Genomic DNA, 23,074 nt, shown 5'->3' on the forward strand with positions numbered 1-23,074 from the left:
TTATGATCTCACATTTGTGGCGAACCTTTTTTTTTTTCTCTAAACCTACACAGGGGGTGGGTGGGGTGGGGGGGGGGGATTCTTTGGACTTGTATGCTCTTGAAACTTGAGGCTACTCTATACCAATAGTCTGGAAGGCTCCAACACTTGTACTAATCTATATTTTATATGTTCATTCTTCTCCACAAGCCATCTATTATTTATGTTTTGAATGGTCGCTGGAAAAACAAACCACTGCAACTAATTTATATTGTGGCGTCAAGCATCACGGGAGTGGATAGTAACCATGTTCGGTAACGGGACACTTGGTACAAATGAAATGTTAAATAAAAGTGGACATCTGGCTCATAAAGAGATGCGCCAATGCTCAGCGAGCATCTAAAAGCGCGACTGTCTCCAACCTTTGTTCCGGCAGCGACGTGACTGCGTTTCACCTAAATGCATTTCCGATGCCGAACGGAGCTTGATCGCAGTTCCTAATGACTTTGCCGTCTGTGATTGTCATATTAATATATGCGATCGTAGTTTTCAAGGTTGTTGTTAAAATTGGCCTTGTCGTGGATACACTGAAACCTTGATGTCACGTTCTGTTTGTTTTGATTGTGTTTCAGTTCCAGCTGGAGTGAAGGGGCGTTTCCCTCCAGCAGGCTCACCTGTTCCGCGCTCCCCATCAAGCCTTGCCGTGTATTTGAAGGACCGCCAAGCTGCCTCGTCCCTTGTCGGATTATTGAGCTTGCTCGCTGCTGTGCTTCAAGTTGTTGTATTCTAGACCGCTGAATATCTTTCATGGTCTCTCTCGTTTTGTCATAGACCTTTTTAAGTATTTTCAATATTCCTTTTTATCGATTTAGATCTTCGGTTTTGGGTTACTGGACTTGGGATATTTCGTTGACGTTTTCTCGGTGGTCTCTGGTACCTTGACTTTGCAAGCGCTTTTTGTTTTATGCATTTGGATTTTTTTTCCCGTCTCCTTGTGACCAGCGATTTCAGTTTGTAATTTGTCAGTGTGCTTTTCTGTCATATTTTTCTTGTCACACTTCGTCTGCATTTCTGGAATCCAAAACATTATTCGATTCGGTTGAGAACCTGACACTTTTCCAAAATCCATAATTGGTGACTTTAAAACAAATATTGTCAGAGGAAATCATTTTACTTAGATGAATTTGACGCCGAGTCAAACTGTCGCTGACATAACATTTTTATTCCCGCGCTAGTCGACTGTTTCAAGTATCACACGAGTGGAAAAATTATCAAGTTAGACCACAAGTCAGAATTTAACGCAACTCTAATTATCACCACATAAGGTAAGATCATTTTTACTCTTAATGTTTCACGCACAGAAAAAGATCCAGAAACAGTCAGCTTTAAAAAAAATCTTTCAGTTGTATCATTTCTATTCAAGTGCTTAAAGTGTATCCAAACCTTTTAGGAGTGAGATGAAAAATCATGTATTATTTGTTTTTGACGGGCCACAGGGTTTTTTTTTTTTTTTTTTTGGTACATCTGTGTTTGCAGGTGCCCCGGAGCATGGAGAGTAGGTGTTCTTCTCGTGCTGCGTAGGCATACACGCACTTGCACCATCTACACCACCCCCCAACCACCCGCCTACGTACGCATGCAAATGCAAGTTGAGGAAAAACGATTTTTTTTTACATTGTTGTGGAAATGCAAATTTAGGCCTTTGAGGTAAAAGTCAAAGTGTGCCCGCAGTGTAGGGCACAGGTGGACAAAACGCACCTGGCGAGCCACATGCGGTTCTTTGGCTGTTCCAGACTTCACCGTCACATTTTATAGCTTCCAATCTGGCCCATCATTCCAACACATAAAGGCGACCCAACATTTTACAGTTGCAATAGAACACAAAAACAAATCAGGCATACCCCCCTCCATTGTCCGTCCCGCTTCTCCCCTCCAAGGTTGCGGGGGAGCAGAAGCCTATCTCGGCTGACTTTAGCCGAGAGGTAAGCGCACAACGTGGACTGGTCGCCAGCCAATTGTAGGGCACCTCTAGACGAGCAGCCATTCACACTCACGGTCACACCTAAGCGCAGCTCAGAGTCTTCAATGAACCTTCTTAAGCTTGTTTTCTGAATGTGGGAGGAAGCTGGAATCCCTGGAGAAAACCCACGCAAGTTCAAGGAGAAACTTTTACACAGGAAAGCCGAATACCGTATCCGAACATCCAACCTCAGAACCGTCAGGCAGATGTGCTTTTCGCTTCGTGTATATGCTGTCCCAAATAATAATCAATTGATTCAAGTTAAAATATAAATCAAAATAAATAAAAAAATCAGGTCTGACTGGAATTCCTGTTCCATAGATCTGAGTGGTTGTGTGGGCTGTTTTTTTTTTTTTTTGGCTCTGAATGCTCATCGACTTGGCTAAAGTAACAATTTCTTCTGACCTATTAAGGATGGCATGCATCTCCGTCAAACTCGCTCTCAACAACTTTTACTGACGCTTATTTGCATAGGGTGAATTAAAAAGCAGTGACCTGACACTGGAGCATCCCCCTCAATCGATTTTGACTGATCTTGCAAGGCCCACAGAATTTGGTTCGAATGCTATATAAACATGGAGCCTACCAAAATAAAGTTTGGACTCTCTTCTTTCAGCAGACGAAAATTTTGTTTCTATCTTTTTCCATTCTTCAGTAATCGGCATTACAAAATGGCTACGTTTCATGAAAATGGCGATTCCTCGGCAAAAAACGGAGAAAAAGAGCTTTTTGTAAAAGCGTGCATTTAAAATCACGTGAGGCACCACCGCCACCTACTGGTCGCTTTTTAACATGATTTAAAATGCAAACGGCTTATTCTCATTCACAGATTACATCAGACCATCCTCCTCTCTATAACGCAAAAAAAAAAGACTTAGACGGACAAGTACGTCCTTGGTAGGCGGGGCCTAATTTGTAAAAGACGTACGAGTACGTCTTGTGTAATGAAAGAGTTAACTGCCGCTGGACGTTGGAACTCCCGTTATCTCCCTACTTTGACATTCTCCTGTGCCTCGTGTTCCTGTTTAGGAGCCAGCGAGGTCATCTCCGTGGTAACGTCGTACTGTGCTTGTTTTTTTCACGTCTGCCGCAAACCTGATCGCCTCAATCCCATTTGTGGTTAAAAAATAAATATATATATACAGGTAGATTTTTTTTTTTTAAAGCCTCATTGTCATGAAGACGTGAACAATTTTGAAAGTAGGGAATCCATTTTCAGTACCCATACATATTAACTTTGACCCATTTTTCACCCCGGAGGCATGAAAATCAAGATCCGGTAGTTGTTATATCAAGCGCACGTGTGCTGTAGAGGAAAATTGAGCCCATAGACACAATGAGCACATTCATGCAGGAGCTGCTGCTGGCCACAGCTCACTGCCAGACACCCACATGCATGCTTGCCAACGTCATCCCACCAGTACACATGTGACACCCCAATAAGCACAGGATTTTCTTGGCATGTCTTGTTTGCAATTCTATTGTGTGTGTGTGTGTGTCTGTGTACTAGTCATTAAATGCGGTCGCAAGGATTTGCGTAAGTAGCACATAACACCTGCGGTCCAGCAAATGTTTTGTTCATTTTATTTTTATATTGATTCAAATGGCAGACGTCAATATTATTTTGACAGAGGGAGATTTTTTTTTTTTCCGCGACGGCGTGTATGACGGATATGATCCTGACTGTAACTACTGGGATCACTTCACGCTGAAAAGGGGGGAAATTCCGAGAGGATCAGAAGACTGCATTGAAGCATCAAATCAAACGGATGACTCATCGCACCGGGTGTTTCTCATCATGGGAACACAGGAGAGAAATGTTGAGGGAGGTTTGAGAAGTTTCGCGGTTTTCCATTTGAAAGCGATTGAGTAGCTCCGTCAAAACACAACGCTGCGATTTAATCCCATTTCATCCAATTTCATTTCATGGCTGACTTGAATTGTTTTGTCAATGAATAAACCAAAGCTTAAGCCACTCGTGAGCACCCGACAGCTCCCAAATTGTTATTTTCGCTTAAAGCCCCTGATTTTTGTGTGCTCCTTGCATAAAAAAGTTAAAAAAACACACTAAAAGGCCCATTGGATTATGAGGCGCACCTTGAATGAATGGCCTACTTTGTAATTTTTTCATATATTGGACGCACCGCGTTATAAGACACAATCTACAAAGCATCCACTAGATGGAGCTACACTCAAGGAAATGCAGACAGAACGCTACACCACACTACACCTTGATTTCTATAACGATGATCAGATGTGGATAAAACGTATTTACTAAAGCAGCGACACAGTTCACTTAACCAACAGCAAGTTATAACTTTGACTCGTTAACGTTGAACTCTCTTGCCGCTGCTCTATTTCCGTGTTCAACTGCGAAACTGATCCCCATATATTTGAACCATGCGTTGTAGCAACGCGAATTTGAACTTTGCGTTGCGAATTTGAACTTTGTGTTGCGAACTCTAGCGAGGAGCAATTTTGGAGTTGACATATTACCGTAATGACCATACACAAGGCACATCGGATTTTAAGGCGCTGTGCGCTGCTCAACCCGTATTGTTTTGTGTTTTTTGTTATTGTAAAGTGTCCTTGGGTGTCTTGAAAGGCGCTTGTAAATAAAATGTATTATTATTATTATTATTATTATTTAAAGAAAATGGAAGGCTTTTAGGTGTGCCTTTTAGTGTGGAAAATACGGTACTGTACATATGGGTCTTCTTCAAAAGTTGCGTCAGTGGAAGATTCAGACGAATTTGTGAGCTTACTTTTAATTCTTTGGCGTTCGACTCGGCATGACTTAGATTTGTTCTTGATTTTACTGTCTGGTGCTTTCTACCGCCTTTATTACCGATTTGTCTTACTGTTTATTGTGCATGTTAAATCGCTCCATGTACAGCGCTTTGTATTTAGCGATGGCTGTTTTAAAGTGCTCTATAAATACTGTTGACTTGACTTTTTGAATTTTGAACGGATATGTAAATATGGACGGTAACTCAGACAAGTTTCACGCAACAAAACTTCACCATTCCAGTCAAGCAATAGGAAATCATTACAGTTCAGTGGGCAGTGTGTGCAATCGATAATATTTCACTCCATAGCAGAGTGGAACGTTTTGCCATTCAACCGGGGTTTTTGAAACTATTCTTCCAATTGAAACAGGAATCATCTCTGTCAGGTTCAAACATTCCAAAACCTTTTTTCAACTGTCCAGGCAACGTTTTCAGGAACATCCATTGTTTCACCGACCCTGGTGTTATGATTACTGGGGTGACATATGACAACAGCTTGCTTTCACTAGCACAGCACTGACAACAGTCCATTGTATGGCAACAAAACAACTTTGGCTTATCAATGGCTGTCTTCATCTACATGATTGATCACATGGCCACATCTTCACCACATCTCATCGATGCTCCGCCAGGGTGGGTTTCATAGCCCGAAGGCAGATTTTTTTTTTTTTTTTTTTTTGCAGCGCCATCTGCTCCGTCAACTCACGGGCAGACAACTGTAAACACTTAGGAAGGCCTTCGGGGCCAGCGATGCGACGCCGGCACAGTTGAAAGGCACCTCAAAGCATTTCGTCGAGTTTGTAGTGATGTTTTGCTGCTTTTGAGGCACGTTCAAGACACAAGGTGACGCTAAAATGATCTCACATTTGGCTTCATTGCCATCCTGCGCCTGTCAGACCTCAAGTAAACAACATTAAAAATGGAAAGAAAAAAAAGAAAACAGTGAGGGACGATGTGTCCCCCAAGTGTGTTGATAACGATGCCAAGAAGCATAAAATGTCATTCTTCCTTAGTTACAGTTGCTATGAATATGTAGCGCGGAAATGTTTGGAGTGATATTAGCATTTAAATTGCTATTTTGGAAACGGTGGAGGTCAATGATGGTTTTAAGCACACTCTCTCTGGATTATTTATCACATTTCTGTGACAGGCTTTTGTCAAAGTAGCCAAAGGATGAAAAATTATACAACAAAGCTCAACGTTTTACTCCTGGACTGCACTCTGAAGCCACAACTAGGGTTTCGCCGCACAACAGAATTTTGAGAGTTTGGGGTTTTTCATTATTGTTAGTATTTATTTCATGGTGACTTTTATTTTTTTAAATTAGGTTTTAGAGTCATTTTCCCCCCTCGAAAATGCTTTATTTTATTAGATTTTTTTAAAGCATTAGATTTATTTATTTATTATTAATTTTAATATGTGGAGTGTTTGTCAAGTGTAAGATCATTTAAAATAAAGCTCAGATAATTAAAAAGAGTTACTACAAAAATGGTTTTACCTTATGTATGGATGGACAGCAACATCAAAGTAAATACATTTGAAATGAACGAAACCGAAAGCTCGTGTATCATATTAAATGGCAAAGATGAAAACAAGAACTTTTTTTTTCTTAGAATTATTGTTCGTTTTAGATTATTAACTTAAGATGTACTTTCAGTTTGCATTTTTTTTTACCCTTTCATGCATCCTGTAACCTGATAACATGATAAGATGTCCATTGTCGTGGCCGCTGTCCCTGAGAGGGTTAAAAGGATTGTGATTTTATTTCCTTATTGAAAAAACGTTCTCAATTTTAGTTCATACGTTTTTAGGAACTGTAATAACAAGGTTATTACAGTTACCAGAAAGGTAGTGACCCAATATTTGACACTTGAGAGAATGCTGGGAAGTAAATTTGTGAGAAGACAACTTAATCATATCAATCAATATAGATTTCATTACCATGACAACGACGGGCAGAACCCGCGGTCGTTCCCCCTAATCTAAAAACACAAGCCCGCATACACGCATGAGGTAACACCATGACTGAAAACTACATGATTCCTATTCCACTGTATTACCATTGTCAACAATTTCTGTATCGACGGAATTAAAATAGCGGTGACGAACGATGACAGAGTGACGGACTGACGACATCGGACTGAGTCAGCTTGAACTAATGATGGACTGATGATGACGAACAGGTGGCCTGACCTCTGGGGAATAACAAATGGCATGACCGGCATAATTTACTGACAGCTCTGTTAATTGCGAAGCAGTAACGAAATGTGACTTGTTCAAGCAGATGTAGTTAGATTACTCCACTGAGAAAAGTAGTGTGTTAGATTAGCCTGCTTTCTAGTGTTTAAAAAAAAAGAGAACAATGCATTAATTACTAATGCATTACCCTGCATCAGTGTTCAACTACAACTTGAAGTGCGCGACGTTACGCATGTGCCATGTCATGTTTTGACCACATGAAAAATGACAACAGGAAGCAGAGGGATTCCTGTTTTCAAGCTGCGAATCCAGTGAGGTTGTGTCAGCTATACAAAATATGAAGCACATTCTCTGCTGTTGACAAAGTATTATCTAGCGTTAAAAACAAAACCTGCTAAGTACTGGCAAAAACTGCTCGTCAATTTTAGGTTGAGAAACCTTGTCGGCATCTATTGAATGTAATTAATAAAATAACCTGTAATCTGTTAGCACGTCGGCTTCACAGTGCAGAGGTACCGGGTTCGATTCCAGCTCCGGCCTCCCTGTGTGGAGTTTGCATGTTCTCCCCGGGCCTGCGTGGGTTTTCTCCGGGTGCTCCGGTTTCCTCCCACATTCCAAAAATATGCATGGCAGGCTGATTGGGCGCTCTAAATTGTCCCTAGGTGTGAGTGTGAGCGCGGATGGTTGTTCGTCTCTGTGTGCCCTGCGATTGGCTGGCAACCGATTCAGGGTGTCCCCCGCCTACTGCCGGGAGACAGCTGGGATAGGCTCCAGCACCCCCCGCGACCCTAGTGAGGATCAAGCGGTTAGGAAGATGAATGAATGAATGAATGAATGAACCTGTAATCTGATTTTGTGACTTTTAAAATTAAGTCAACAGTAACCACATGAAGTGACTTTTAAGGATAAATGACTTTTTCCAAGGTAACTGGCAGCACTGTTTGTAATCACGTCATAATGCTTGCTCTCACGTAGATGCCGCGCGCAGGTTTTGTTACCATGACGACCAGGGGCGGAGCGCACATAAATCAAGGTACCACTTTGATCTGAAACAAGCGAGTAACGTATGTTTTAAATGAGTCCCCTTTTACAGATAGTTTTGATTTTTTTTTTCCTTCCCTCCTGTTGATGGACCTCGCCAGAAGTCTTGAACGGTTTCATTTTGAAAGCTTATCGTGTCACTGATTTAATGTGATGCAGCGGAGAGTCGTTTTTCACGGCGTTTCCAGGCACCCTTGACTCTTGACAGCGATGTCAGTGATTTGCGGGCCAAGACACCGCGCGACCTTGCCACCGCCAGCTAAAGTTCTATAGCATCTACTTCCCTTTCTGGAGATCGAAATCTTCGGCTTTGTTTTTCCACCACACGACATCAGCATTCATTTCCTCCACTATGAACGATTAAGCCCTGATTTGTAAAATTACCGTCGCAGGCTACAAATGAGCCTCGAGAACAGCCCCTCGTTTATTCAACTATTTCCTATTCCATTTCATTTCCACGACTCTGTGTCGTTAACTATTCATCGGGGGTGCATGACGCGACCCGGCGAGGATTTTCCAGCCGTTCTAATGGCTCTGATGCTGCCGTGTTCACATCTGAGCCACGAGCGAGAGCAGAGTGCGTCGGCGCGGTGCACTCTACTTTTCATCATGCCGCTTCTCTTTGGTTTTTGACAAGTCACTTGCACACCGCTAAGTAACTTTAGTTTTTCAACTTTGGACTTCTGACATCAAATATTCCCAATATGGTGACCAATCATCGGAAGATGATGATGATAAGACGTCGTATAAACTAATCTGTAGAAATCCTCATCGGATGGGAGTGAACAAACAGAATCTCCAAATGCGCCCCTCGCTCTTTGTGCATATGAGCTGCTCTCGATATCCTTTCTGCATAATTGAAATGCACAGTGTAGGATGTGGGGTGAACAATTGTCTCAGTATTGATGACACAATAATGCACCCGCATCCATAACAATCAGGCAAAAGTCGATGGCGGGGGGTTTCCATCGCTTTTTTCAAAGGTCTTCTCCGGGAAAAGACGTTTCATTAGGTACACAAAGACCATTATGCTCCAAAAGAACAAATGTGTATTTATGGATACGTAGAGAATAAATGAGATCATCATACAAAGTTTCTATTTTTATAATGACTATTTTTTGTATTGCATTCTTATTAATGGCAAACATGTATGGGTTCTTTTGAAAGTGTTGCTCAGTTTCTATACTGTGCAGCCCCATTCATGACAATGCCATACGATTAGGAACACCTCAGTGCGTAATGCGGTGCACTTGCAACACCGCTGCAAAAAAACAAAAAAAAAACCAAAGATGATGCTCACTTTTCATTTCATCTTTATGGCATTATTTACCATCAAATATTTATAGTTTTACTCATTTGAAAAGTGTCGTAGAATACAGAGATCTCTAACATACCTCATAAATTAAGCACCACAGTAACACTTTATTAAATGCATTACATCAAATATATTAGATTAATTTGACTATGCAGACGTGCCCAATGTTTTTTGGTTTTTAGTTCTTTATTTATTCTGGACTGTGCTTAATGGCAACCGAAACGCACAGATGTCTCCAAAGGAAGAATAAAAGGAAAACAATGAACACTCACCATGTTTTTGGAGGATGAGTTTCTGCCTTCCTGGATGCTCAAGCCACCAAATCAACCAATCAGGGAATCCCCGGGAAGCGGAGGAGTCCTTTTTACGCACGCACGTCCCGAGCAAACGCACCAACGGAGCAGTCCGGCCGCCGCGCAGCCGTTTGTGTGCGTCCCGTTTGCCTTGCCATCACGCGTGCTGCTCCACATTGCAGCGCGTGGCGTGGAGATTGACGTCGCGCCACGGCTCCTCGCTCCTTCATGCGTAAACCCAGCCGAAACGAGTCCCGGACAAAGTCGGCGTCACCCGATCTCCCCCCCACCCACCAGGCAGAAGACGTCCTCTCCCTTCTCGGTGGAGGCAAAGTACAGGCTGGGTGGATATCAGTGTCTTATGTGATGGAGGGGGCCGTCAACTGGTTGCATTCTGTGTGTGTGTGTGTGTGTGTGTGTGTGTGTGTGTGTGTATTGGAATATGTGATGGTACGTTACTAAGGAATCCTGCAGGAGTCGGTAGTGAGTGAGTGAGTGACTGAGTGAGTGACTGAGTGACTGAGTGAGTGAGTGAGTGAGTGAGTGAGTGAGTGAGTGAGTGAGTGAGTGAGTGAGTGAGTGAACAACAAATTGATGGCTAACTTGTTATAAAATCAGAAGTCAAGAATAAGGGCTTGTTCAAACGTCGTTATGAATTGGACATGACAATTTGAAATTTTGGTTCAGATTTTAGCAAGAATCATGAAAGGTGACATGCTTGATTTGCTTACAAGGGCCACATAAAATGATGTGGCGGGCCATATCTGGCCCCCGGGCCTTGACTTTGACACCTGTGAGTTATACAGTATGTTTGATGACCTGAGCATTTCCTTTTGCCAACCTTTAGCGTCATAACTTCCCATATGTGTAGGTTCATCTTTGGACATCAAGTTTGTCATAGAATTTGTTCAATGTGTCTTATTGTTTGTATTCACGACCTTCCTGCTGCCCTCTAGAGGTTGTTGCTGAAACTACCAACATTTTTTTTTAGGCTCTTTCTTTCCAGTGCCCAAAATGTCATTAATTGCTGTCGTTTTCCTTGGGCTACTTTTCTATGACCGAATGCTTGCTTCGAGCCTATCTTGTGGAATGGCTCAGATTCTCACAAGCTTCACCGAAACAAATCAGAGCTGTGACGAGTTTTAGCGTAACTGCATGAGGACAATTGTATTTTTTTTTCTCGCTTCTAGTTCGCTTTCGGATTTTCATCTTGGTTACGCATTCGGCGCTATTTATTTGAAGAATCAATGTGAGAGGTTTTCCAAATGTTCTCATACTTTTGCTTATATGACAAATTATTGGATTCAAACAAAAGTTCTATATCCGATCCGGGTGTAAATATCCTTGAAACAAAAAAATCAAATACTGCTCTCCAGTCTCATATTTGTCCATCAATGCCCAATTCAAACCCATCCATCCATTTTTCAAGCGGCTCATCCTCACGAGGGTTGCGGTCGTGCTGGAGCCGAACCTAGCTGTCATCGCGCATTAGGTGGGGTACACCATGAAGTGGTTGCCAGCCAATTGCAGCCAGTTCAAACCAAAAAGTATATTTTTAGTGTCACTTAGGGGGAAAAAAAAGTAAGTTGTTTGTGCAAGCATCTTTTAGAGAGTACATATGTGAAAGAATTCCAGCACAGTTGTGCGGAAGTATCTTTGCTGAAATGTCTTGACAGTGTGTGTGTGGGGGGGGGAGCGAGGGGGTTGTCCTGACATGATACCTTTTACTCGGCTTCTTTGCAGAAGTTAAGTTATGAGGCAGCAGGAAGCAAACGTGAGAAAATGTCACGGCTGATAAATTCTCACTGTGACCTGCTTTAACCACATCACACCGCTGAGAAATTTACTGTGTGTGGCCATATTGAGTAGAGGCGAAGAAAAAGTAGCTGCCAGGGGAAAAAAAAAACGATCCTGACCCACGGCTATGCTTAACTTTGGATGGATGGTGACAATTTGGACATAAAGAGGAGCCTGTGTGACACTCTATCAATGTGTTGGCATTAAAAAAAAAAAAAGTAGCCTGTGAATTTTGTAGCTGGTCACTCTGTGTCTTCTGTACACCTTAACCTGTAAGAATCGTCACTTCTCAATAAGATTTAAACCTGTACACAAAGTAAAGCCGTTCACAAAGTAACCAATCTTCTCCATTCATTAAAAAAGTGTTGATTGAGCTCGCGCTTCTCAGCCTCTCCACTTCAATCTTTAATTGAATCGATACGGTGCTCCTTGAAAGCTAATTAGACGGCTAAATAACGGCTCCTCAAGTATAGAAAATGTTCATGAAGAAACTGAGCGCCTGAAAGCAAGACCGAGACACGTGGCTGAATGTGACTGAATGGTCACGCGTCGCGCGGGGTTCAGCGGCTAATTTTTATGAGTGGCTGACCATCAGCAATTAGTTTCTGTGCGATTCAAAATAAGTCGTTTGGTGCCTCAGATTGCCATTTCCAATTAGAACGTGAGGAGTCGCAATTTTTTTTTGTCCATGATGGTCAATCGCTGAGTGGGCGGATGTGAGACGCAGACGGTAATTTGTTTGCGATCGTCCAGTTCAGTCACCCAGTGGGCTTCAAAAGAGGAAAAAGCGAGCGCCTCCCTCTGTTCTAGCCACACTGGAGGGAAATGGCGGAGAAGTCAAGGAAGAAAAAGAAGAAACGTATTGAAGTTGGCTGGCCCTCTTTGAATTGCGGTTCAAAGGTCTACTGATGTTGCTCTTTGGAACTGCTGGTTAGCGTACGTTTTAATCAGCTAGCGTGGTAAAGACTTGCAGGAAGTGTATACAGCACACATTTGATTGGGACATCAAATTACTGCAGTAAAAATAAGTTTTTTCTTTTTAGAACTACAAATTAACTGGAACTAATAAGACCCTTTTACACCAAGATAAATGACGCCTGACGTGTCACTTATTTTCCTGCATTTATTTTTTTGTGTGTAAATTAAATTACATTTAAAATTTTCCCGCACCCAAAATAGGATTTCATTGGGTGTCACTCATTCAATACAAATCTCAATGCCATTATTCAAACATTGGAGAAAGTTTCTTTTTAAAAACAACCCTAAATGATTAAATATTTGGAATTTAACAGAAATGTTCCCTTTTTAAACACCACCAAATGATTGAATCCTTAGAATTTAACAAAAATATTCCCTTCGATGTAGGGAAACGTAATATCATCCTTGAAAACGTAACCAGTCTAAAACGCTTCAGATCGATGCCAGACGGGTTGCAAGCTTGAAGAATTTGAAATGACTCTCGGAACTGCTGAAAAGAATCATACAGCTTTTGATCAGAACATTGACTTCATATTACCACTCCTCTCTTCCGCCCACCGTTTGTCAAATAGCAGTCCAAGCGAGAACGGTTTTTTGCTGACAGAGCAGCAAAGCTTGAATAGTTGGGAGAAATGCTGAAAAGAAGATGAAGCGATCAGTTTGACCTCTTATCTCAACAACCTTGGACCTATTTTGTCCAAGTGTTCATAATAGATAGCTTTCTTGCCGACAGAGATCGTGTAATCTTTGGGAAATATCTTGGAAGTAAGTAATAATCAGATTTCCCTTTCTCCAGGCACTTGGTCCCACTCTCCCGGGGAATGCCAGGGTATAACCAGGCCAACTGAAGCCCCCCCCCCCAACATGTCCCCTAGGACTCCTCCTGGTGGGATGTGCCAGGAAACACCTAACCAGATGCCCGAGCCACTTCAAAGGGAAGGGAGAGCCACTCTAAAGGAGACACTCAATTCGACCAGTCGTATCTGGGCTCTTGTTCTTTTGTTGACGACCCACAGCTCATCAACATAGGTGAGCGTAGGAACATGAATCAGAAGACACCTTGTCATGTTGCGAGGTAGTAGGTAGAGGACCCTAAGAAGCAAGGAGGAGCAGGGTGGACTCAAAAACAAACACAAACAATGGCCCGACACTGACTGGTCAGGCCGGGAGTCCTGTTCACAAAACACAAACCGATGACACAATGACCAAAAGGTGTGCCACTGCAGGAGGGGACCGACAGTGCCACCTGTTGGTCACAAACAAAACCACACTAACAGCTCATTTTGTCACGTCACAATCATCATGTACTACTTTCAAGTCATATTAACTCTTTTCTATCCATCCATCCATTTTCCGTTCCACTTTATTAAGATCCCCCCCGCCCCCTGTGTTCTGCAACTTCAAGTCAATGTGCCACCTGGCGGTGAAATATCTGGCATTACAAGTCCAAATAAAATGAATGCAATCATTCACATCGAACCTTAATTGTGGACCAACCTTCGGTGGGCCGGATTAAAAAGACCAACAGGCCGGATCTGGCCCGCGGGCCGTAGTTTACCCACCTCTGCGCTAACCACTAGACCACCGGGCAGAAGTATATTTTGTAACCAATTTATTTTTTATTTCAATTTTTCCACAGTGGATTCTCAAATAAACAATTTGGCCACTCCTGCAGGGTGAAGCGATAGAGAAGGTCTATTTCTAATACTGAGTAGTTTGCCTTTAAAAAAAAAAAGAAGAGAAAAGTCATCATCTATTGAGTAGATAGATGTGTGTGTGGGGGGGGGGAGAGATGGAAACAAAATGGAAAAAAAACTCAGCTGGCTCATAAAAACCATTTGAATGAGAGATGTCCATTCTAGCATACGCTGATGGAACAGCAAATGAACGACGATGGGAAATGCCGCCCATATAAGGAACGTTTCGCTCCTACACTAGTCCTGAATGACTCATTTAAAGAAGTGAAGTCCCCAAACCCAATAACATACCCGCACATTTATATACACCGTGACAGCTGCACAATAACCGTGCTGTCATCTGTCAGAATAACGCGCACATCATCGGAGGTTATTGCAGTGATTAATGGGCAATAAACTTCACTAAAGTCAGCCCACCTTTGGGCATGACTATCCGGGGCATGACGGATATTTGTGTATGTCTGCGTTTGCGGCAAGATGCGTTAATGATTGGAATTGATGGCCGAGATCTGTTATTGTCAGAGAATCACGACATCGGTTTGATGCGGCATAACCTGAGCGTGACTCACATCCATACATCCTATCCACCCGCAGCCACTTTGTATTGACGATGAGTCAAATGAACTGCGAGTTCCATTCTAATCAAGACTATCGGCACTCAACGTGTCGAATTAAATTAAGTTTTAGCGAACGCCGGCGTTCATTCTACAGCTCCTTTCCATTATCGCCAATCCCGGCGAGAATGAATAACCGAAAGTCATTAATGAGTTGCTCCTCGTTGATGGAACCGTTTTTCACGTGTACCGTGCACAAGAGCCGTCTTGAGACTATTTGCTTTTCATTTGTGGTTCGGCCACGGCGCTCGTGTCGAATGGCCGCTGCCTCGCCGCCTAAAACTACTGGAGCGCGTCGCTTAATGCTTGCATTGGGGTGGTTTGTTCAGTGTCAGTGCCTTTTATCGACATTTGGTGAAAATCCAAAGAATTCTCTGAAAGTGAATTGCTGTACCATGACGGACTGCTGGCGTGACAAATTAAATTTCTCAACCTGCAATTCTGATGGATGGGTGCTGGAGTCTCGAGACATGATAAAATATATATTTTTTTTTATGAACCTGACCCAGGTGTGATAGAAAAGATTCAGGAATGGTTTCACAAAAGAGGGATGATAACCACAAACGTCAGGTTTTCCCTTTTGAAAGCATCCCTGCTGGAATCGAACTTACTTTTCCAGCCTTCTCTGGAAGGATTTGTCTAAAATCCACCACGGCTCATCACGGAAAACTTGCCCTGAGAATCCACCGGTTCCTGACCGTGCTAAAACAACCCGCCTCCCCACCGTCATTTTTTTTCTTCTTTCCCAAGATCAAATTAGTCATAAGGAAGATCTGATGTTAAGATGTGAATGAAAGCATTTTGCACCGGTGTCAAACACAAGGCCTGGGGGCCAGATCTGGCCCGTCACGTCATTTGATTTGGCCCGATAAAGCAAATCAAACATGTGGACTTATAATTGCTAAAGTCCCTACCATAATGTCAAATTCTTGTTTGCCAAACTCTCATTCCAGCAACTTAAACTATTGTTGAATAAATCCTTATTCTTGACTTCTTCATATGGTTTCACAGTCATAACGGCCCTCCAAGGGAACCGGCAACTATAATGTGGCCCGCGACAAAAATGAGTTTGACACCCCTAACCCCATTGTGAGGAGCCATGAGTTGTCCTGCTGCAGCTCGCAAAGCAAAGGCCACAAGATTTCGGTTTGAACTATAGCTTTAGTCCTGGAATTGTTGTGACTCACCGCATATTCAATCCGGTGACGGTGGTTAGCACAACATGCTTCACAATCGAGGGGCTCCGGGTTCAAATATCAGTTAAGGTCCTCTGAGTTTCGAGTTTCAATCTTCTCACATGAGTAATCTGGTTCCCTCTCACATGCCATAAACATGCATGGCATGTTCACTGAAATTGTCCATTGGTGCGAATGCGAATCGTTGCACTAGTGAGGAGTCTGCTTCTCCACTTGCTTTTATAGGTCAAGTGACTTGAGATAAATCCTGTTGTGAAGTGGCACTATACAAAATAAAACTGAACTGAATTTCCCACTCAGTGACGGTGTGAATTCCAGTTTGTACCCTACGATTGACTGGCGCCCAATCCAGGGTGTGTTCCCGCTCAGCCAACGTCATTTATGATAGGACTGAGGACAAGCGCTATGGAAAATCTGCATGGATTCATTAACTATCAAAACACATACGCGGGAAAGAAGTTAACGATTCACTTGCGGGTTTTTTGGTCATTATAGCGCCATCTGCTTCATTCAGCATTGCCCCGCAATTACCTCTAAAACAACTCGCTGAACTTGACTCCGAGTTTCCTCTTTCCGTATTGTACTGCCGAATGCTCGCTCATGTGCATTCGTTCACATGCAGATTATTTCCAGCATATTCTATTGATATTTAGTCCCATATGGCCCCTGTTCCTGACAGTGTGTGTTCTCTCGTGGAAATGACGAACTACGATCACGCTCTACCCCCAGACAAGTTCTGTCGGTTTGGATCAGGCCACGCGCACCGACTTTTGCGTGCAGGATGAGACATAAGTGCAGTGGTGAGGTCTTTGTTTTCTTGCCTTTTTTTTTTTAAACACAATGAGTACATTTGACAATAATGTATCCAATCCAATCCAATCAAATAACACTTCAGTCCCATCTCAAGGAAAAAAAGTTTTTTGTGTGTGTGTGTGTGTGTGTGTGTGTTTTTTTTAACCAAATGATTCTCAATGTGTACTTCGCCAAATATTTTTTTTGTCTCAAACAGCACTCGCAAAGAAGTTGGGACATTGTCCATCAATCCATTTGTTTTCTGGAACCCTTGGAAATAATTGATAGTGAAAATGAAGTCCGGTGTGTGACACAATAATTTTCTAGGGGTTTAAATGAAATGTTCCAAGTAATTGAATAAATGCCCTCAACATTAGAATAGGGATAATTGCCATAGTGGGGATTTTTTTCAATTCTGAAATCACTTGTAACAAAAATATCCTACCTCATGTCAGTCCATTTCCAGCGTCCAACGTGCTCCAAGGAAAGTTTTATTCCAAATACGATCCACAGATTAGCCCCACCTGCTTCTCCACTGACATCAAACAAGTTCTGTTTGGTTGGCTGTTTTCAAAGCATTTTCCTCCTCATTTCCTGTCACTTTCACACTCACTCAGCTGTGTGTCACATTTTATGCGGTCCCCATTTCCTGTTCCTTTGGAGGCCTTTCAGAATCAATGTAGTTTCCCTGTAGTTTATTTTCCGCCATGACGAGAACTAAACTACTATGAATTAAAGTTCAAGTGTTCTTGGGTCACTCGCTGTCATGATTACAAATGTCTCTGAGCAGCTTTCTATTTTTTTTACAGATTAAACAAATAAATAGTTATTTTTTTCAGCTAACTCTAAGAAGATACTGTGATCAGATTTTATAGGACCACAATATAATTTTTTGTAATATTTTTTTTTTTTATGTGAGTGGAATGAGATTAGCACACGGCTGACACCTGCCGTGCATTGCCAAAGTTCGAGCAGGATGGTGAAATTTTGAGTTGGCCCTTGCCTTAGTGAGTTGGATGCGTTCTTTCAAAACGCAATTATTGTCAGCCAAGTCAGGAGAGACAGTACACAATATAGTGTTGATTTTATTAAGCGGCTTAGCCTCAGGTTTATAGTTGTTTATTCAGAAGACACACACTCAGCAAATTCCCAATGCACTCTTGAAAGGGACTGTGTTTCTTTTTACATGGAGTGTATTGTTCGATTAGAAAGTTTCATTAAAAATCACCCCACAGGATGCTTTCTAGAAGTTTCTCTGTCGAGGTGGAATTATTTGAAACTTACGAAAACGAAATTTCTTTATGAATAATGTGAAAACAGTGATCGGGAGAGTCAACTTCTCATAGCTGCTTTTTGTTCTCACCCTGGTGAATTCGGTGTGTTGCAGAGGGATGTGTAACATTTTGGGAAAATATGGAAAGTTTCTGCAAAGAAAAACTTGTTCGCAAGAAGTTGGACGGCAGTATGGAGTCCGGGATGGAAATTTTGGTGAATGATGTTTGCCAAGGTGGAACGCCAACAGTGGTGGTGGTGGGGGGCGGGGCGGGGTGGTGGTGGTGGTGGGGGGGGGGGGGGGGGTGCTTGCCTTTAGCTGTCTTCAAAAAGAAAGAAATACATTAATTAATTAATTAATTAAAAGTGAATGGGGCGGCCTGGTGGTTCCAGTGGTTAGGGCGTCGACCTCACAATACAGAGGTCGTGGGATCGCGATTGACCGGTAGTTCGTGGACTGGTCCCAAGTCGATTGCAAGGGGTGTAGAGAAAAAAAACAAAAACATTTGGGTGTCTGTGCGCGTGTTATTAATATGATAGATTTGAGTGTTTAGTGCACACTGAACTCTTACAATCCTATGAGTCTTTCACAAAAAATGTTAACAAATGTTTTTAAAGCAGGTCACCTTTAACCTACAGTGAACTTCATCATCGGAAGTCGTTAGCGGTCAACAGTCTGGAATTGCAGCTTGCGATCAGAGCTATTGGGCTACATCTTTAATTGTTATTATTCTCATTCAGAGTTTGTTTCATGTAGATTCCACCGAGGGCAGGTGCAAAGAATGGGAATGTGGAGTGCCGGGAGAAGCATTTTAAAACGGTACGCGTGAGTTTCAATCATTAAAACGTATTCAATACCAGCCAATTCTGGACCAAGTCTGAAAAGACGTTTAAAAACGTCTTTGGGAGTGAATGAGTTAAGGCGCTGCAAAAGTGCATCCCATGCCTCTCCGTCAAGGTCTCTACTAAAGCTAACAGTGATTTGCTTTTCACAAACTCACAAACTTTTGTGTCCGCTTTATTTTTCTGTTTCGTTCATCAGAGCATGCGTGTGCAGTCACGGGTCGATCGCGGCAGGTTGGTTGATGGTAGAAGTAGATCTTTACTCGAAAAAAAGGTTGTGGTGTCCTCTCAACTGGTCTTGCTGGGAAACCTCGCCAGCGAGCCAACTGTGAGGTATACGCCGTAGATTTCCCACCACCTGAACTGGTTAATCTCGCTGGATTCTCCTCTTTAGTACTCTTGAATAAACGTTCCGCGGAAGGCTGCCGAGTAGACCCCACCGGCTGACCTCAACCCACCCCCCGACTCCTTCAATCTCCCTGGGAACTCGTGCCGCAATATTTGGCAGTTCCCGACATCCAGACAAGAAGTAACGTGAGGTGAATCTCATCCGGGCCTGATTTGCCACTGGGAGATTTCTTACAACTTGAGTGACCTTGGCTAATGTGACGTACATGTCTGCATCTGTATGCTCAGTCTTACAGGAACGGTTCTCTGGAGGGGGATGAAGGAAATATATTCTGTGAAAAAATTAATAATTGAGCAGCATGGTGACAGAGTGCTTAGCACTGCTGTCACATAGAAAGAAGTCTCAAGTTCCATTACGGCTTGGAATGTTCTTAAAAAACTGACTTTGAGGCCTTTTTCTGCGCAGTTTGCCCACACCAATTGGCCAAGGTGCCGTTTGGAGTTCTGCATTTGGTTCTGTGACATGTCTTGACAGTTTTAAGTTAAGTACAGACAAGATATTGAATTCGAAACGGAACTCATGAAGTGCTGAGTATCCCAAAAGTCACAATAGACATGATTGTATTTCATTTCATGAATCGGGCAGACATTTGTGAGGCATCAGCGTTTTACATCTTAACCTTTTTTTTTTTAATAAGGATTTCATTCTCTTGCAAAGGGATCACCAAGTGACATTGGAGGAGAATTGCAAAATTGCCGACTGAAGTTCAGCGTGAAACAAGGCAATGTCAATCAGGACACTGAGCCAGCATCAAGAAAAGCTCAATTGGGTGGATGCTTACGGGGGTGATAAAGCTTTACCTGTACTGACTTCGTGAGCTTCCAAGCCTGCAAGAGGAAAAATGTCTTTTACAACATAAAGCCGGTCTGGGTAAAATTGATCACTCGCCGAAGCATCTGCTGAGTCAAGCTTTTGTTGATGATCCGTTGGCACGGACGCAGACCTTTGGAAAGACTTTCTCTGCCTTTGTGCGAACGATCCTGCTTTGAGAAATTTGCCACGGATGGCGTAAATTGTGCACCGCACTGGGGCATTGTGACGGCGCTTCTCCAACGGGACTGCAGTCGGAGAGAGAAAAACGCATAAGGTTCCCAATTTTGTTATTGTATTTAGAAACAATATAAATGACACATGGAGAGTTTTCCTATTTCCACATGATGTCAAGCGACTGCCCTTGTTTTAATTATGGGTCAAAAAGGTATTGAAGTGGAATCTAAAAAGACAAATGTCATTAGATAAAAGTCATGATGGTAAGTCAAAAATGTATTCTTCAAACTTTATTCTTCAATACCACTAATTAACATAGTGAGGGTGACCTCCTACAAGTACCTTGGTGTTCTTCTGAACGACAAACTGGACTGGTCTACAAACACGGACACCCTGATTAGGAAAGGACAGAGCCGACTCTTCCTACTCAGGAAACTGAGGTCTTTTGGGGTTCAGGGGTCACTCCTTAAGACGTTCTATAACTCGGTGGTGGCCTCGGCCATCCATTATGGCATTGTCTGCTGGTCAGGCAGCATCTCGGCCCGGGACAGAAAGAGACTGGAGCGACTGGTCAGGAAGGCCAGTTCTGTCCTGGGTTGCTCCCTTGACACTCTGGAGGAGGTGGGCAACAGAAGGATGCTAACTAAGCTAAAAGCTATGATGGCCAGTCCCTCCCACCCCCTCCAGCCCGCCCTGACAGCACTTGGTAGCTCCTTCAGCCAGAGACTGTTACACCCGCGCTGCAAGAAGGAGAGATACCGACGCTCGTTCCTACCGACTGCTGTCAGGCTGATGAATAAAAAATAACAATCATAATAATAATAATAATTAAATGATGTGAAGGAAAATTGTAAATAGTACTGCGATTTATCCATTTGTGTTCATATTGTATTGAATTGAAAGATGTTTGTTGTTTTTTTTTCTCTTTCTCCTTTCTTCTTTCTACATACATTCTTGCTGCTGGAGGCTGTAAATTTCCCCATTGTGGGACGAATAAAGGATATCTTATCTTATCTTATCTTAACCCTTTTATGCACCTTGTATCCTGATAATGTGATAAGCTGTCCACTGTAGTGACCGTTGTACCCGAGAGGGTTAACAACGCACTTCCAATTACTGTATGTGCCAAACCCGGTTGTCTTTATTACTCTAAGCAGGGTACTCCATATCTGTTAAATTAACATCTAATCGAACTTAGTTACTTTAAAAATGAGTCACGATCTCACTTTCTGAACTGTGGAAAAAACAGATTATTACACTTTTGTGTGTGTGTGTGTGTGGACCCTTAATTCAACAACTCAAGGACCTCCAGTGGTCCCGCAGCCCAATTTGAGAATCACTGGCTTCCACAAGCATAGTGATGGCATTGTCAGTCAGAGGAGCCAGCCACCTCAAATCCACAGCAATGTAACAGAAGCCCATCGAGATTTTATATCCCAAGCCTCCCTTGGAACGCAGGCATCTGGTTCTTGGTACATGGAAAGGCACCTTTTTTTTTTTTAATAGACTGGTTATTTGGCTTGAGTCAACACATTTGTGTTTCAGTACTAATTGGAGTAAATAATCCACAGTGATTAACACATGTTTTGCATTTTTTCTTTTTTGCAATGTGGTTCATTTAAATGCAGAATCTAAATGGAAATTTATGTAAATGAACCGGGCCTCCTTTTCGAACGACGCAGTCGCTAAGAGATTGTGCTGGATGTCGCAACTCACAAAGATATTCTCTTCTTTTTTTTTTCTCTCACATTCAGGACACGCTTTGCAGAAAATAACAGAAGTCGAACAGCAGGTGTTGCATTGCATCCAAACGCGCGCATGAAATAGTTTTATAAATAAACAATGTTGCAGCAAAAGGACTTGACTTGGCTCAGGACAGTCACATTTGTTATGTTAGAGATGTGAAATCGAGGTGGGGGGGGGGGGGGCGAAAGTGGGTAAAATAAGCCTTTTTCTGGCAGGACAGGAATATTTCCTCATCGGTATGCAGAAAACGGTGACAGTATGAAAAATATGAAGACAGCACTCACCACAGTGGAGCAATTTAACCTCCTTAAATAGGCTTTTACCGTCATTATTGACATGAGTATTGGACTTGACTGGATCCCCTTCTTTTTTGAGACACATAAATCTTTGTAAAGAAAATAAAGAAGGCAGCAGGGTCTTGTGCTGACCTAACTGTTGCTAAACATTATAAAGAAATGAAAATAGGAATAAATAAATCAGCTTTCATTGTCCAAGTGGGAAATCCCAGCAAGCCTTTGTTCTAGTGCCGCCATGGATTTTATTCTCACTAAAGTTTGAGCCTTTAACAGCCTGTTATCAGTACAATTGTAAACGCAGATGAAACCGATTCAGCTTAGCGCAAAAGCTGTGATTAAATCACGGCTGTCATTGCCGCGTGCCAAGATATGGCCGCGACTACGTTCGCATTCGGAAAATTACAAAACAAATATTTTCCCTGTTTGATTTGACATGGTTGGACCAAGGAGTGCATGATTATTATTATTATTATTATTGGGTTTGCAAAATCTTAACTATGAAGTTCAATGTCAAAGATGCTGACAAACTCTCCCTCCGCGGCAGTATTTGAGCAGGTCACAGGTCGAAGAATGACAATTCCAACAGCGCAGGATATGAGGAGGACAGAACAGTGCGTGGTTGCTTCTGATATCATCTGCGTGACGCGGACTGATGCAACTGCCTGGCAATAGTCAATCTCAATGCAGAAAATAATCTCAGTCTGGAATCCAAGTCTGGTTTGCGACACATTTGCATCCATTCATACAGCCAACGTATTGCAGACATTGTCATCATGAAAGCATAAAGTAGCTTTTTTTTTTTAGATTCTTA

At 42.4% G+C, this 23,074-nt stretch overlaps 2 protein-coding genes across 3 annotated transcripts in view; both read right to left on the minus strand.

Moving 5' to 3' along the window:
- LOC127614881 (mitochondrial basic amino acids transporter) overlaps window positions 1-16,232 on the minus strand; it is a 207,282-nt gene extending 191,050 nt beyond the window's left edge. Inside the window, exon 1 of the mRNA XM_052086327.1 lies at window positions 16,215-16,232. The gene's annotated coding sequence lies outside the window, so the exon portion shown is untranslated. The remainder of the gene's footprint in view (window positions 1-16,214) is intronic.
- htr1d (5-hydroxytryptamine (serotonin) receptor 1D, G protein-coupled) overlaps window positions 1-23,074 on the minus strand; it is a 76,862-nt gene that overhangs the window by 7,135 nt on the left and 46,653 nt on the right. The window contains exon 1 of one of the 2 annotated variants that reach the window (XM_052086319.1): window positions 17,156-17,175. The exons of the other annotated variant lie outside the window; for it this stretch is intronic. The gene's annotated coding sequence lies outside the window, so the exon portion shown is untranslated. Of the gene's footprint in view, window positions 1-17,155; window positions 17,176-23,074 lie in introns of those variants that run through there. 2 annotated transcript variants of the gene reach the window in all.

This window comes from Hippocampus zosterae, chromosome 14 (genome assembly GCF_025434085.1).
Source record: "Hippocampus zosterae strain Florida chromosome 14, ASM2543408v3, whole genome shotgun sequence".
NCBI classification, from domain to species: domain Eukaryota; kingdom Metazoa; phylum Chordata; class Actinopteri; order Syngnathiformes; family Syngnathidae; genus Hippocampus; species Hippocampus zosterae.